Source organism: Lathamus discolor, chromosome 3 (assembly GCF_037157495.1).
Source record: "Lathamus discolor isolate bLatDis1 chromosome 3, bLatDis1.hap1, whole genome shotgun sequence".
NCBI lineage: Eukaryota > Metazoa > Chordata > Aves > Psittaciformes > Psittacidae > Lathamus > Lathamus discolor.
The window spans coordinates 4997235-5013028 of record NC_088886.1 but is presented as its reverse complement, the minus strand read 5'-3'; the positions used below and the strand labels follow the sequence as shown (position 1 = coordinate 5013028).

The window sequence follows — 15794 nt, the reverse complement described above, 5'->3', positions numbered from 1 at the left end:
GAGCTCTAGCGACTTGTACAGGATCGCAGGCTGAGTCAGTATCAGTGGTAGAAGGAGCCCACCAGTGCTGCTATGGGGGGAGACATGAGACTCTGGAAAGCAGGTGGAATTTATAGAGAAATAGAAGTGATCCAATAAAGTGCTAAGAAAGAAGGTGGGACATGTAAAAGAAAAGGTGAGATGTCTAAAAAGGACCTGATAATCCCAAGGTGTGTTACACTGTTGAAGCAAATAAGAGGCAAAGAGTTGATATTGCCCTTTGGAGTAAGTTCCCTCTGATAGGTACAACTCTAATTACTAAGAAAATGCACTTTTATACTTCCTTTGGTCAGTGAGGTCAGCTTTTGTGCTCAGCAGTGCTGCTTTCTGCACTGAGATTAACCATGGCAGAAAGTCTCTGATGATTTGTTAGCTGGTGCTCCTATAAGACGATATGGGGAGCAGGTTTTGGAGCTGGATTCTCTTACTACCAGTGCTCAGCTTTGTCATTTGGCAGATCTGTAACTACCTGTAGTAAGATGAATATAACTCTTATGTTCCCCAGATGATTTGAAAGGCTAAATTAATTTGGGTGACAGTATAGGGTTTTGAGATCTTAGAACGGTGTCAGTACAAGAAGGGATCATTGCCAGGTTTAAAATCCATCCTTGAGTCCATGATTCAGAAATAAAATGATCACGAGCAAAAGTGAGAGAGAAACTCGGTATCTCTGTAAAGCTCAACCACAAATTGCTCATCCTGTTGATGAGCTATTAGCAGAGATGGGATAGCAGAGAAAATTAATGAGTGCTGTTTGGTGTCTTAGCAGTGACCCTGGAGCCCATTCTGCCCTGACTGAAGCCAGCTGGGCTTTTGTATTTGACTTCAGAACCCCCTGTGTTGTACTCAAGCAGTAGACAAATACACAGTGATTAAGAACTTAGTGCACATCAGGTTATGTGAAGTGAGATTGAGATCATTCCTGCACTTGCTTGTAAAAGGTTATACCTTGGAGAATAGTAGCAACAGTAGACAGCGGGGGCAAGTGATGTGTGGGGACTCTGATGGCTGTGTGGTGAGAGCAAGAAGAAATTATCATGGATCATAGAATCATAGAATAGTTTGGTCTGGGAGGGACCTTAACTCATCCAGTTCCAACCCCTGCCACAGGCAGGGACACCTTCCACTGGAGCAGCTTGCTCCAAGCCCCATCCAACCTGGTCTTGAACATTGACAGGGATGGGGCAGCCACAGCTTCTCTGGGCACCCTGTACCAGGGCCTTACCACCCTCACAGGGGAGAACTTCATAATGTGTACTGTAAATCTACCCTCTTCTACTTGAAAGCCATTCCCCCTTGTCCTGTCACTACATATCCTTGTAAATCTCCAGGTTTCTTGTTGTCCCCTTTAGGCACTGGAAGCTGTTCTAAGGTCTCCCCAGAGCCTTCTGTTTTCCAGGCTGAACAAGTCCAGCTCTCCCAGTCTGTCTCCATAGCAGAGAAGCTCCATCCCTCTGATCATCTTTATGGCCTCCTCTGGACTTGCTTGAGCAGCTCCACATCCTTCTTACATTGGGGGCCCCAGAGATGGATGCAGTACTGCAGGTGGGGTCTCATGAGAACAGATTAGAGGGGGAGAATGCACTCCTTCGCCCTGCTGCTCGTGCTTCTTTTGATGTAGATTTATGGCTGAGGGAGAGGAAAGCTTAACAAGCTGAGAGCGCCATGGCAGCAAAAGTAGGACCTACAGAAAACGTAGGATCCTGAAGAGAGGTGTGCTTCCAAGCCCCCTTGCTAAATAATATGGAAAGAAACACATGCACATCATTGTTGTAGGAGTTTTTCTCATTAGATCAAAAGGACAACATCACAGCAATCTGTTGCTTCTGTAGGAAACACAGCATCCAAGAGGAGGAGGAGGAGACACATGTGGGCAGCAAGAACGCTCTTGAAAAACAACCAAGGAGACAGCATGAAAGAAACAGCATATGAGGTGGGGTCAGAGCAGTCCCAGTGCAGTCAGAGAGGAATGAGAAGGCAGATGAGTGGGTGAGGACAGACACCCTACTGAATGTTGATCATGGCACAGCCTCCATCTGTCCTTCCTTGGTGCACCCACTCCTAGTGCTAGGAATAAGCTGTGATACCATGGAATCAGATTGCTATTTGTAATGGTAAAACTGCTGCTGAGAAACACAATCTTTGTTTCGTAGTGAGTGATAAAGAAACAATAATAAATGGTGTTTACAGGCTCAAGTTGTTTGCAGCAGCACTCTTCTCTACAAACTATTCTGCCTGTGCTATCACAGCCTGGAGGTCCCATGCCCTACATGCATGGATAACTTACCTTTCTGAAGCTCCAGTAATTCATGGCTGTGAGACCAAGGCATGTAGATACCAAACAACCTCCATATTCAATAATCACCCCAGGAATTGATGCTAATACAAAACTACATCCAATAATTCAATAACTTTGAACAACAACCCAGCAGAGTTTCAGCAGTTAACACGTTCCTACTGTGATGCTTCTACTTGAGGATTGTGGAGTAAAACAAGTCTAGAGTTAGTTAAGTTAATCTAAAAATGTAAGTAACCTTCAGGAAGCAGAATACTTTCAATCTCATTTAATTCTTGATACATCCATCAAGGAACTGGACAGGAATATCAGATGAAAAAGAGGGTTTTTCCTACCTTATTCTCCTTTCAGACAGTTAGTAGGGGGAGAACAGAACCATCCAGAATCAGCCATACTATGCCTTAGCTATGGGGTGAGTACTCGAATGTCTGCAATACTATTGGTACAGTATGAAAAGCAGACAAAAAAGACCAAGTTCCAGCCTCCAGGTTTGTTGTTAGATTAGTTTTCTCTTGACTTGTGTACTTGACACTTTACCTGTGATGGCCTTGACACTGAGGATGGCTGCACAGCTCCAGATGTCTGAACTTTGTGCTCCTGTCTCGGAGAGCAATCCTGCTTCAAAGCCTCATGAGCGGTTGCACAAGGGCGCAAGGAAATGTCAGCAGTAAGTAAAGACATGTATTTTTGTTTCAGCACTGAATTTCCTATGGAAGGCTTAGCTGTCACTCTCGGTATGAAATGACTGACTGCTCTGCATGAGGGTGTTATGTTCTGAACTTTAATGGGGTCCCCATTAGAGCCAGGAGAGGTCACCAGCAAAGGTGCGCTGTGTTATCCCTGAGGTAACAGTATGAGCGTGGGGGTTTGTTTTAGGCATATTTAAGGTGAGAAAAAGAAATCCAGAGAGAAAAAAGTAGCTTAATCCTTATGCACGTTTTCTTTTTGCAGGGAACACCTGTCTGGACTGATACTTCATTGCATGCATTCACCAGCAGTAGGAAAGTCACTCTATTTACTTCAACTTCTTTAGTGGCAACTTCTCACCTGAGCACAAAGTTTCTATGTTTTTTGCCAGCTCCAAACAGATACAGTGACTACTTGGTAAATTCCATAGAAACTTTAAGACTTTCAATCACAGCAGTAAATGCTATTGTGCCCCAGCTCCTGCTTTTACTAAATGGTATTATGAGCACCTTAATTATAGTCCATGCTGGCAGATGGGCCACGGAAAAGGTCGTCTTCCAAAGAGCATATGATAACAAGGGTGGAGCGATACCGGTCGCTTTTTGTCTGTTGGGAAAGAAAGGGCTTTGCAGAGAAGACAATTAATAGTAGACAGTGTTAATCTAAATATATCTCAGACAGAAAATATCACATTCCTTCAGGCTTGCCTGCTCAGGGGGTACTGCCATTAACCTTTACTGTGGAAATACCAAAGGCATCTCCTCCTCTTCGGAGCAAAGCTTAGAAACAAGGTATGTTTTTGTTGTGATTTCACTGTTGAAGCTGCAGCAGTACAATGAAGTCTGTCACTTGTGCTGCTTTTAACAGTTGAGTTCAGGGCTTCCAGGTTGAGATTTAGTTCAAGGGCAGAGAACAGAAACATTCACAGTGACTTCACGGTGGCTTGAACAAATTCTCCACGCCGCTGCCAAAGAATCAGACCTGGCTCTTACAGATGGATTAGTCCCCCATTATAGCCCATGTCTGCCTCTCTACTTACTTTTATAGGTCAGATCAAATATAAGTTGGAGGCAGCTCGCTTTTAAAGTCTCTGCTGTACTCAGTAGAGCAAAGCATCTGGCAGGACGATTTAATTTCTGACTCCCACTGCTAATGGCATGGTGTTGGGCCTTGGGGTAGGCAGGCTTTCCTTATCACCTTGGAAGGCTTCCAGATCCAAAGAATCATCATTAACGTCTGCCCTGCTGGCATTCTTGCCAAATGCAAGGGATATCTGTTAAATAAACACTGGCAGTTCCCAGTCCAGGGAAAGAGAAAGGGAGTAGAGGAAAAACAATCCTTGACATTTCAGTGACTCTAGGGCTGGCTGACACCTGGTACCATCCTTATCTGCGGGCGTTTGTGCAGAGCTGCAAAACACAGCTTCTTCTCTTGGCTCTTTTGCTTTCTTTAAATAGAACTGGGAAGACTTGTAATGATAGGAGTAACTTTCTTGGATAGGAACTCTTTTCTTTGTCTTGTATTTTTTTCCAGCCTGGGGAGACCCCGGTGTTAACATCTGTGCTCCTGTTCTGCTCTGAAGTACAGCAAGAAGAGTGTTGCAGCTTGCGTGCCTCAGGCTTTGCCAGCAAAGCTTTTCCTACAGGTTTTTTTCCTCCAATTTTCCTCCCTAGTGGATTAGATACAATGCAGATTTACTTTTGTGGGAGCACTTTCCCACCTGACTTCCTATCTCTTCATCCATCAAACCAAAACAGCCACACTGATCTGCCAGTAATCAGAGCAACTGGGGCTCACCCCATTCTCAGCGTTCCTCGGGAAGTGCTTTCTCTGTTTGTTTCAACCAGTTCACTTTCTTTCTTTGTAGCTGAACTCTCAATGGCAGCTGGAGGTTTATTTTTCCAGCTGTTCTATTTTGCTTAATGGCAATAAAATTACTTGTTTGGATATTTCACAGTATCAATAAATGAGCTGTCTAGGTTTTAGTTTCGCAGTCCTGTTAAGATCTGGAGGAAGATTCATTCTTTCAGGATGGAACTGGGAGACAGTAAAATATTTATAGTTCAAAGAATAACATAGGGTCAGACCTCGAGTTCGCTACCCAGGTCTGGAACTGGATTTCGTATCTGCTTGTTTTGCCTCGATTGCACTGGTGCAACCTTAGTGTGTATCTGAGGTAGCTCAGGGCACAATCAAACTCTCTTTTATGCCATCTTTATAACAAGCTAATGAAAAGATTGGCCAGTAATTAGAAGGATTTGATGTCTTGATTGGAAGGATATTTTTATACTTAATTCTTTCCTGGTAATGATTTGGGATGTGGTTTGCAACTGCTCCCTTGCCAAAATTTCTTCAAATTCTATGTTGCATTCACAGGGTTGTATTTTGCTCACCCCTTTTCCTTGGAATGGTTGAGGCTGCTCCCATCTTTGCCTCAGTTTCAAAACGCCATCCCCACCCATGATGAAACTTCCCATCAGGTTAACGTTATTCCTGCATTTTCTGATGTGCTGCTAAAAGTTTCCTCTTACTTGTGGGTGGGATGGGGCAGGGGGAGGCACCCTGACTGCTAAGGGGCACTGACAAAGTGCAGAACGCAGTTTTGACCAGATCCTCATTTGGGAGCATGAATCTTTTATGTCTCAACACTTCCCTTTCTGAAGCGTGGTGACATTTGAATACATGAATGTGTTTTCAATGAGGATAACTTCATCACCAGCACTGGGAGTTTGTGTATCTCCTCATTAAACCAGAACTAATCTGAATCTCCCCAAATGAATCTTTGGTGTATTTTTAGTTCAAGATTTTGCTCCACCCCTGGCCAGCCTGTATATGGGAAACCTGCTATTTCCTGCTCAGTTATTCAATGCTGGAGCCAAGCTAGTTTCAGTTCCAGAAGCAAAACCAAGCAAAGCAACTGTGGTTAGAGTGGAGCTAACTGGGAACATTCCCAAAAGATAGCAGATTTGCTCCCAAGCACATAGTGACCCACCTACAGTGGAAAAGGAACATCATCTGCAAATCATAACCCCTTCACTCTGTGTAGGTTCTGTCTGGACACTTACAGGCTTCTGGTAATAGTCTGTATGTAAAAAGAGTTATGAAGAGCATGCTGTTGGCTCTTCACAAGTATTGAAAATACTATTAAGTATCTTTGCAGTGGAAGTTATCCCCTTAGTTGTCAAAATATTGCAGCTGAAACATAAAAAAGATGGCAAGAGAAGAAGTGTATTCTATTGACAGACTGCTTGAAATAGGCAAATGCATATTAAGTAATTGTAGATCCGTAAACCGGATTAAGGTGACACATCTATTGCTCTACTTTCATTGTTTTATTAGACTGTCCCAAACCCTAGCTGCTGGAACATGGGTCTAATGTTGCTAGCCAGGAAGATCCTTAAATCCAAGTGTGCTCAGGTAAGGAGGAAGGAGGCACCTGCAGTTGCTGTGTGTGCTAATAAAACACTTTGGTGAGCAGATTTAGCAGGGAGGAGCACTCTGTAGCAGCGTCCAGATCTGGAGCTGTTAGTAGACTTAGATTAGTCTATGAGGGTCTTCTCCAAGGGAATCAGCACTGTGAGCCCCCCCTAAATATGAGGGTGAAGGGTAAATAAGTACAGAAATGCTGCATCTAGTAGAGGCTGATGACCTGTGCCAGGTGAGGTCTGTATTCTGCTTTCAGAATACTAGAGGTAAAAACCTCTTTGTAGAGTACTCCAGTGGATTTCTGCAGAACTCTCACTAGCACCTTCTTCCTAGACAGTAAAGCTTGCAGGGCATAGGGAATATTTCCCATGATTTTCTAAAGATAAGTCAGAATTTCTCCTCCATTAACTTTTCAACCTGTTTTTCAAATTAGAAGGGTACAGAGCTTGAATTGTAGAATCATAAAATCCCAAACTGGTTTGGATTGAAGGGACCTTAAAGCTCATCCAGTTCCAGCCCCCTGCCACAGGCAGGGACACCTTCCACAAGGCCAGGTTGCTTCAAGCCCCCTCCAGCCTGGCCTTAGAAATAAAACCCTGGATATTTAGTGAAAATGAAAGCTGAATAGAGTGCAGAGGCCCAAGTTGTGTCTCCCACTCTTATGCCTCCTCCTCTTCCCTGGGTTTCATTGCAGTAGAGGTGAAACACCGCCAAGACGCTTGGCTGTTCAGCCTGGAGAAGAGAAGGCTGCATGGAGACCTCATAGCAGCCTTCCAGTACCTGAAGGGGGCCTATAGGGATGTTGGGGAGGGACTCTTTGTCAGGGACTGTAGTGACAGGACAAGGGGTAACGGGTTAAAACTTAAACAGGGGAAGTTTAGATTGGATATAAGGAGGAAATTCTTTCCTGTTAGGGTGGTGAGGCCCTGGAATGGGTTGCCCAGGGAGGCTGTGAGTGCTCCATCCCTGGCAGTGTTCAAGGCCAGGTTGGATGAAGCCGTTAGTGTGAGGTGTCCCTGCCCATGGCAGGGGGGTTGGAACTGGATGATCTTGAGGTCCTTTCCAACCCTAACTATTCTATGATTATGATTCTATGAAATCCATGTAGGAATTAGTCTCAAGCAACAAAATCAATAGCAAATCTGGATCTGGCTTCAGTAGCTCTTCTGTTCACAGGGTTAATTGTTTACATAAGGGAATGCAGCAATAGAGACATTTTGCTTCAGAACTCTGGCGTTTAGAGACTCTGTAAGTGTTTTTAACCCAGATTTCAAGAACAACAATGTGTAGCTGTGCTGGAACATGTGCTATTTTTAAGTTTCCTGTGGTTTGAGAAATTGTCAGATTTCTCTGTCTGAAGAATTGAGGGATCCAGAAAACCAGCCCTGAGTTTCTGGTGCAAACGTTGAATGAATACAAAAATGAATAGACACTGATTTTCTACATTGTAGCAGATGAAAGAAGATGAAAGGTCTCAGCTCTGCTCGTGTCAGCCCAGAGCAGCTCCAGCAACTGCAGGCTTTAGTTAAATATATATTATTTAACTTAGTTTGGGAAAATCCCTCCACTACTACAAAACAAGTTTTTCCACTCTTACGGGTCATGACCGTGTACGGAAGCACCCACGCTGATAACCTGTTGCACAACTGATACTGAGTAAGAGCCTTCAAAGAGCGAGTCTGTGCACCTGCTGACCTCTGCTCTGTCTCAGAGCCCTGCCCAGGTTTACCTGATGGAAGCTGCCATCTCCTGTGCATATCCAGTTCGAGCCATTAGCTGGTTGTGCACAAGAGTTGCATTTTATTGGTGCAAGCAGAAACAGTTCACATGCAGAGATCTGTATCATGGAATCATGAAATCGTTTGGGTTGGAATTGATCTTAAATCTCATCCAGTTCCAACCCCTGCCACGGGCAGGGACCCCTTCCACTGGAGCAGCTTGCTCCAAGCCCCTGTGTCCAACCTGGCCTTGAGCACTGCCAGGGATGGGGCAGCCACAGCTTCTCTGGGCACCCTGTGCCAGCGCCTCAGCACCCTCACAGGGAAGATTTACTTCCTAATATCTAAACTAAATCTACTCCCTTTCAGCTTGAAGCCTTGTCCTGTCATGCTCCCTGTGACACAGCCTTTCTTGTTTCACAGCCAGCAGTGCCTATGAACATCTTTCTTGTCTCTCCTGCCCATGTATTCACATGCCCTGTAAATATCAATAGTTATGATTAAATATGAAAGAGACACAGTGCCAGTACTTGTGTATTGGCATAGGGGAAGAAGAGGACAGAGAAGAGGTAAGAGTTTTGTTTTTATGCAGACTGAAACATTACAGTAGCAGAAACAATGGCACTTACAGTAATGTCACAATCGCCTGCATAATATAATTCCATCATTGCCTGGAAACTTAGCACTTAGGGATGTATTTCACTCCTGAGTAATAGTATAGCATTTCAGCAAGTAAGTATTACCTTATACATCCAGCAGATCATGAGCACTTCTTTCCAGCAATGCTACTTGTATGCACCTTTGAACAGCTTTTAGACCATGGGTCACTCCGTGCCTTCTGCCTCTGCAAGTGGAGGGACTCTGGTGAGGTTCTGATGGCTCCTACTGCTTACTCTTGTACAGATCAAGTAAAAGCACTGCATTGCTCTTTGCAATTCAATACACCAGACTTGGAGGCATTTTTTGTCTTTGGTATTCTGTTTCCTCGTCTGAATGGACTTCAAGGCACTGACACCTTCCCATATCCTCTGAGTTTAGGTGATGCCTTTCTTAAGACCTACAGTAGTGGAGCACAGCAGCAGTCATTTCTGGCTCACATGAACTTAGAAGAATCCAGAGCCTTTTCTGGGTGATACTAGCCCAAAGAAACCGTGGTATGGTTCTACCCTTCTGGGGGTAGAACCAGCATATATACAATGCTCTTAGCAGGGACTTCTGCAGGAGAAACATCACATTTTATGCCATATGATGCACCAATCCTTTTAAAAACCTGGTATGGGAATGGCACACAAATGAGCAGTTGCCTGGCTTATAAAATTCTAGTGTGGTTTTACAATGCAAAAGGACACATCTGGCATCTAGCTGAGAGAGCTCAAAATGCCTTCTCTGGGGAATAAAATATTAAGTCAAATTGCTGGAAATAACATGCTTTCAGCATTAGCAGTATATGCTGTCTGTGCCCTGGGAAAGTGGAGAGAATATCACATACACAATCAGCACATTATGTTGTTGACCAAAACAAAACTGGAAAGTTTTAAGAGCAGCCACTGTCTAATGTCACATTACCACGGTGTCTGGTTTTGGAGCCTCATTCTCTTCTTTGAGGGTTATTATGCCAACGTGCGAGAGAGAAGACTAAATGGAAACCAAGAAAGGTATCATTTTCCCTCTTCCCCCCCCCCCCCCCCCCGCCTTTCTTTTCCTGTTGGGAGTGTTTCTGTCTCAATAAAACTTACCCATTCCAGTACCTAACTACTATTTAAGATTGCTTGCCAGCCGGTGAAGTTGTCATGCAGGTTGCCCTTAAATAGCTTGTATTTGACTGCACAGCACCTGTTAGTTGATTGGGAGACAGTAAAATTCAGGGCAAAGGCTTCCCAAACACAAAGGATTGCTTGTGGAAAAAGACCTTGTTGATCTTGGATGAAGTTATAACCACTGCTTGATGCCTTTAGTGAGGCATTGTATGGTGCCCTAAGTCTGTACATGTGTTTCTGTGTGTGAAAAAACACCTGAGCTAAACAGAACAGAGCTAAACCGGGTCTCCTTCTAGCGGTCTTTCTTCAGGGGTATTTTATGGAGCACTTTTGAAAGGACTTTTTGTGTAAACCCCTTGGAAACTCTTTTCCAAGCCCCTGTGCAGAAGTGCTGGGGCCTGTGGCCACCATCCTGCTCCCAGCTGGCATCTTGCATCTCACATCTTCCCAGCTGAGACTTCTGTCCATCAGATCAGATGTTCCAGACCGTGCAAGGGTCGTTTGTCCTGGTGGGAGGTGGAGGAGCTTGAAATAAATGAGGACTCTTTCTTTATCCCAGTCCCTGTTCCTTCACTGTTACTACACACGGCTGCACCCTTAACTTCACTCCATGCCTCCTGCTTGCTGTGGCATTTATCCCTTCTTTTAGAGTTAGCTTTGTCTTCTGACTCACTCACTATTGTGTTTGTGGTTAATTTTATGGGGTGAAGCAACTGGGATAACCTTGTGAAGATCAAACCCAAGTGCTTTTAAGTGACACACTGCTGCACTATTAATTTCCAAATACATTTAGGAATAATATTGACATTCATTTGCTCTTTACACTCTTTACAGGAGTGTGCTTGCTTTGAAAGATTCACTAGCAAATGCTTTACACAGTAACATAGTTCATCTACAACTTAACTTGCTCATTTTTAGGCATTTTGTTTCTAAAGAGCTTCTCTGCACTGCCAGGATTCAGGAAGCTCTTCCCCGGAAGACATCAGCCTACCCCAGAGCCCACTGGAGTCTTTGGTTTTGCTGACTTGGTTTCCAGTAAAGGGCTGAGTTATGAAACATGGTGACACCTCTTGGTCATGCTGACTTCTATCTGTAGGACCTCGCTCCTCAGGACCTCTCTTTTTGTGGTTCAGCCGTAGTCTGCCAGAGTAATTGTGACTTTCTTAGCAAGAGTTGTACCCACTGTCAACATTTGTGCTCGCTTTCAGAGCCAGACAATTTGGTGAACTGGTGCGATAAGAACAACACTGCCCAAAATGCTTATGGTGAGCAAACCCATACCTCGTGGTTTTTAGCTAACAGCTGTATTCTGAATACTTGCAGGATCTTTTCAATAACTGCTGCATCCTCTTCCAGCTGTGCAACATGATGGGGAGGCTGCTTTGTGCAGAAGTGAGATTTGCCACCTTACAGGGTACCCTCCTCTATCCCTAGTGCCTGAAGGAACTGTGTAGGATCTGGTGGTTATTTCTTACCTTTCAAGTTTGTACCTTTCTTTTAACATTTCAACTAGAAATGAGTTACTTCTTCACCACTGTTCAAGGCAGCACCTCTGCAGTCCTGCTGAATTCTGGATTTCCCACCCCACCACATGCACTTAATACTTTTTACCCCACTCCAAATCATAGAATCATAGAATGGGTTGTAAGGGACCTTTAAAGAACATCTAATCCAACCCCTGCAATGGGTAGGGACATCTTCCTAGATCAGGCTGCCCAGGACCACATCCAGCCTGGCCTTGACTGTCGCCAGGGATGGTGCATCCATCACCTCTCTGGGCAACCTGTGCCAGTGTTTTACCACCCTCATTGTAACAAATTTCTTCCAGATGTCCAGCCTGAATCTTCATTTTTTTAGTTTAAAACCATCACCCCTCACCCTGTTGCAACAGGCCCTGCTGAAATGTCTCTCCCCTGTAAGTCTTTCTTATAGGCCACTTTTAAGTACTGAAAGGCCACGGCTGGGTATCCTGTGAGCCTTCTCCAGCTTGAACAAGCCCAGCTCCCTCCATAGGAGAGGTGCTCCATCCCTCTGGTCATCTTTGTGGTGCACAAACACAATCCACGTGTTTGAACGTAAGGCATCCAGGCCCTGGTTGAGGGAAAGCCAAGCATTACCCCAGTCACATGCAGCAAGCTGATCTTCTGCTGCACTTTCTGTTTAAGACCTGATTATTTGTGCAGGCTGGATTCTGAAACATTTGGCTTGGAGCTGGACAAGCACAACTGACAAACTGGACGGTTGCCTGGTGTGCTACAACACAGGCGGAGAAGGAAGCGGCTCTCGTGTTATTCAAGTCTTTTTCAGCAGGTATTTTTTCAGTTCACAGCAGGCCATTGACACCAGAAAGTGCAGCAACAGCAACAATTTCAGGGGTGAAACTGCCGATGTTACAATCAGAGAGAGATAAAGTGAAGTATTTGTTGGAGTGGCAGTACCAGGAAATGGCTGAGACATCACATGGTGGAGGATGTGCACTCCGTAGCGCAGGGACATATTTACTTACAGGCTAGACTTCCACCAGGCTCAACCAAAGGCGGTTTTGGCTAGTTATTTGAGTTACCTGACCCACTTGCAGTAGGAAGTCATTATATAGATAGTAAATACCTACCCCACCCTTGGTAGGCAGACAGACTCTTTGCCAAAATGGTCTAACTCAGCTTCACAGAATATAAAATACTGTGACTTTCTAGTTAAAGCTGTCACTGCAAAGACATTAGAAGCTGCTGCTGTTCCAGTAAACTGCTCCACTTCTTGGCATTCAATCACTGTGAAGAAAGCCTCTAGGATTTACATCTTACCACCACCTGGAACACAAATCACATGCAAAGTCTGTGTATATATAGGCTGATATTTTTCTTAAGTTGCAAATCGCTTGCTTCTCCCACTGATGAGCAAAGCTCCCTCTGGCATCAGGGAGGTTGCCCGTGACAGAGGATTCTGATAAGAGCTTTACACAACCATTCATCTGAAGTGTTAAACAGAGACTCCAAGAATTTGTTCTTAGACTTCTTTGTATTATTCTCTTGTAATGAAAGCTGCAGCTGACTTAGCACACAGAACATGCTTGGTGATGAATACATTGATGGATGGGTTTAAAATTTCAAGCAAGATGCTTGAAACATCGTCTACAAGTTATCATTAAAAGTAAAGTGATGGTACTATTATAATAATTCAGAAGTGTAAATTCTTTTCCCCATCAATAGATGAGATTTCACCAAAATCTGTGGCCTGCACCAATGTTGACTCTGCAAATTATCACCAAAATAAGATTCTGGTCTTGCTTATACCAGAATATGGCTGGAGAAGGTCCATGTAAAGGCAGGAGATTTATACTAATGCACCTAAAAGCAGGTCTGGTCCAAAATGCGTTTTAAAGTAAGAGGACTTCAAGTTAGAATGATGATGGCCTTTGCTTGGATTGTAGGAACAAGTGATGATAGACAAGGAAGAAAAGAAGAACTGTCATGTCCTCTACTGCACATATATCAGTGTAATTTTACTTACAGTTTGTGAGTCTTACATGAAACTTCAGATACTGATACTAAAGATCCCAGGATGGGTTGAAGCAGTTCATTTAGCAGAAACTGAAGTGAAAATTCTGTTTCCTTCAAAGGTTACTTCTTAGAGTTCAGGGGGTAATTTTTCATTTGATAAAACCAGAGAATGAGCTTCTTTGTCTTCTGCAAAACCAGGAGCTATTCACTGAAATCAAGCAGGTCTGGATAGCGCATAGAGGGATAGGACAAGGTAGAGTGGCTTTAAACTGACTGATGGTGGATGTAGGTTAGATCTTAGGCAGAAGCTCTTCCCTGTGAGGGCGCTGAGGCGCTGGCACAGGGTGCCCAGAGAAGCTGTGGCTGCCCCATCCCTGGCAGTGCTCAAGGCCAGGTTGGACACAGGGGCTTGAAGCAAGCTGCTTCAGTGGAAGGGGTCCCTGCCCGTGGCAGGGGTTGGAATTGGATGAGCTTTAAGGTCCCTTCCAACACAAACCAGGCTGGGATTCTATGATTACATGACCTATCTCTATGTATGGGGCTTGTGTATTGCTGCTGCCTTTTCTGCACACCATGTGCTTGCTGCCTGGGTTGGCCAGGCTTAGGAGAGACCACGAATAAGTTAAAAAGGATTTATGCTGCTATTCTGCACATCATTAATCACATATCTATGGTGTTAAGGACAATGTGTCACATGGGGCCCAACAGGGGATTTTAATGCACTACAGCAAAGATCCATAAAGGACACAGGCCCCCAGCTCTGAGGCTGAGATTCAGGAGCCTTAATTAGGATACTGCTTTGCCTGCACAGTGAGCTGGGAGAAGCCAGTGTCTAGTAGTGGAATTCACATGTACCAGTACTCTGAGCAGGGGGCTGAGTTAGTGAGATGGAAAATGCTGAAGAAATGGATACACTTCTGCACTTCAGTTAGTGCCTAAACCCTGTTCTTGTATCGGACTCTGAGTGCTGAAGTTTTAGCAACATGGACCAGTCAGCCTGTGTTTACAGTTGCCCTGAGTTTCCTTAGGGAAATAAATCCCTTTTTCTCATTTGAGCCTGTTATTAAAGTAGAAAGCTGCACACCAAAGCGCACTGGAGCCCAGTGCTATCCTGGAGCCACACTTCCCTTGTTTCTATCCTATTTATGAACACCCTTCATCAACTAATCACTGTTTGGCACAGTACTAAATTAAATCACTGAACGCCAGAATGTTGTTATGTGTCTACCTACTCCGTGGTTCCATTGGGATGGAAATTTTCTATCTCCTTTAAAGACTATTAGAGCCCTGCCTTTCTTGCTCACAACAAAAGGGGATTGTTGACTTTGTTTGTCGTTATTTTCCTGTTCAACAAAAGATGCTTATTCTTTCTCCCCAGTGCTGAGATCCCTGGGAGCCTGTAGACCTCCTCTCTGCTTGCTTTTCTTCCCCCTGGTTGACTACAAAATAGAAAGTCTCCTTCACCCTGAAGCTTGTGTTGAAATGCACAAAAGCAAATATTATCTATCTAAACTTTCAAGGTTTTCCTGATGAAGGTAGTAATTAAAAAGTCGATGTGAGACATAATTGACTAAAGAAACAATGTTACAAGGCACAGCAGAAGTAGCAATGAGATTAACACACGTTTATGATTAAGAATTAGTTGTTCATGAAATAAAAAGTCGTTTCAGTCAAAACCTTTTGACCTTTAAGAGATGCAGCAAACCCACGAACATGTAGTTGTTTTGTTGGAGCCTATTATTGCTATCCCATTGGAACCTCGAGAGAATAGCTTTTCTGATCCTACAGCTAGGCAGCCTGTGGGCAGGAGAGCAGGGTTCTTGCTTTTTGAGAGCTAGCAGCCCATTCACGGTGGGTTGGCTTTCTAAAAGACCCATTTACTGAATGACGCAAGGTACAAATTATGACTCACTCTGCATAGGTTAAGTTGGTAAAAGTCAACCTATATTCATCTTCCTAGCACCTACACAGCTGCAAAAAGTATTTCATAATGGATTTAAGCTGAAAGACGGGAGATTTAGACGAGACATTAGGAAAAATCTCTTGCCTGTGAGGGTGCTGAGGCGCTGGCACAGGGTGCCCAGAGAAGCTGTGTCTGCCCCATCCCTGGCAGTGCTCAAGGCCAGGTTGGACACAAGGGCTTGGAGCAAGCTGTTCTAGTGGAAGGGCTCCCTGCCTGTGGCAGGGGTTTGGAACTGGATGAGCTTTAAGGTCCCTTCCAGCCCAAACCATTCTAGGATTCTATAATTTATTAGCTCTAGAGTTCCATTAACCCTTTTAGAGGCTTAAAAACTGTTTGCAATGCAATCCAGACAAACTGATGTACTTATCTGGTGAATTGAAGTTTTTCTCTTTTATCAGTGGTGATCTAGTG

General features: G+C 44.2%; 1 protein-coding gene across 4 annotated transcripts in view; it reads left to right on the top strand.

Moving 5' to 3' along the window:
* FGGY (FGGY carbohydrate kinase domain containing) overlaps nt 1–15794 on the top strand; it is a 331539-nt gene that overhangs the window by 72892 nt on the left and 242853 nt on the right. The gene's annotated exons all lie outside the window — the stretch shown is intronic.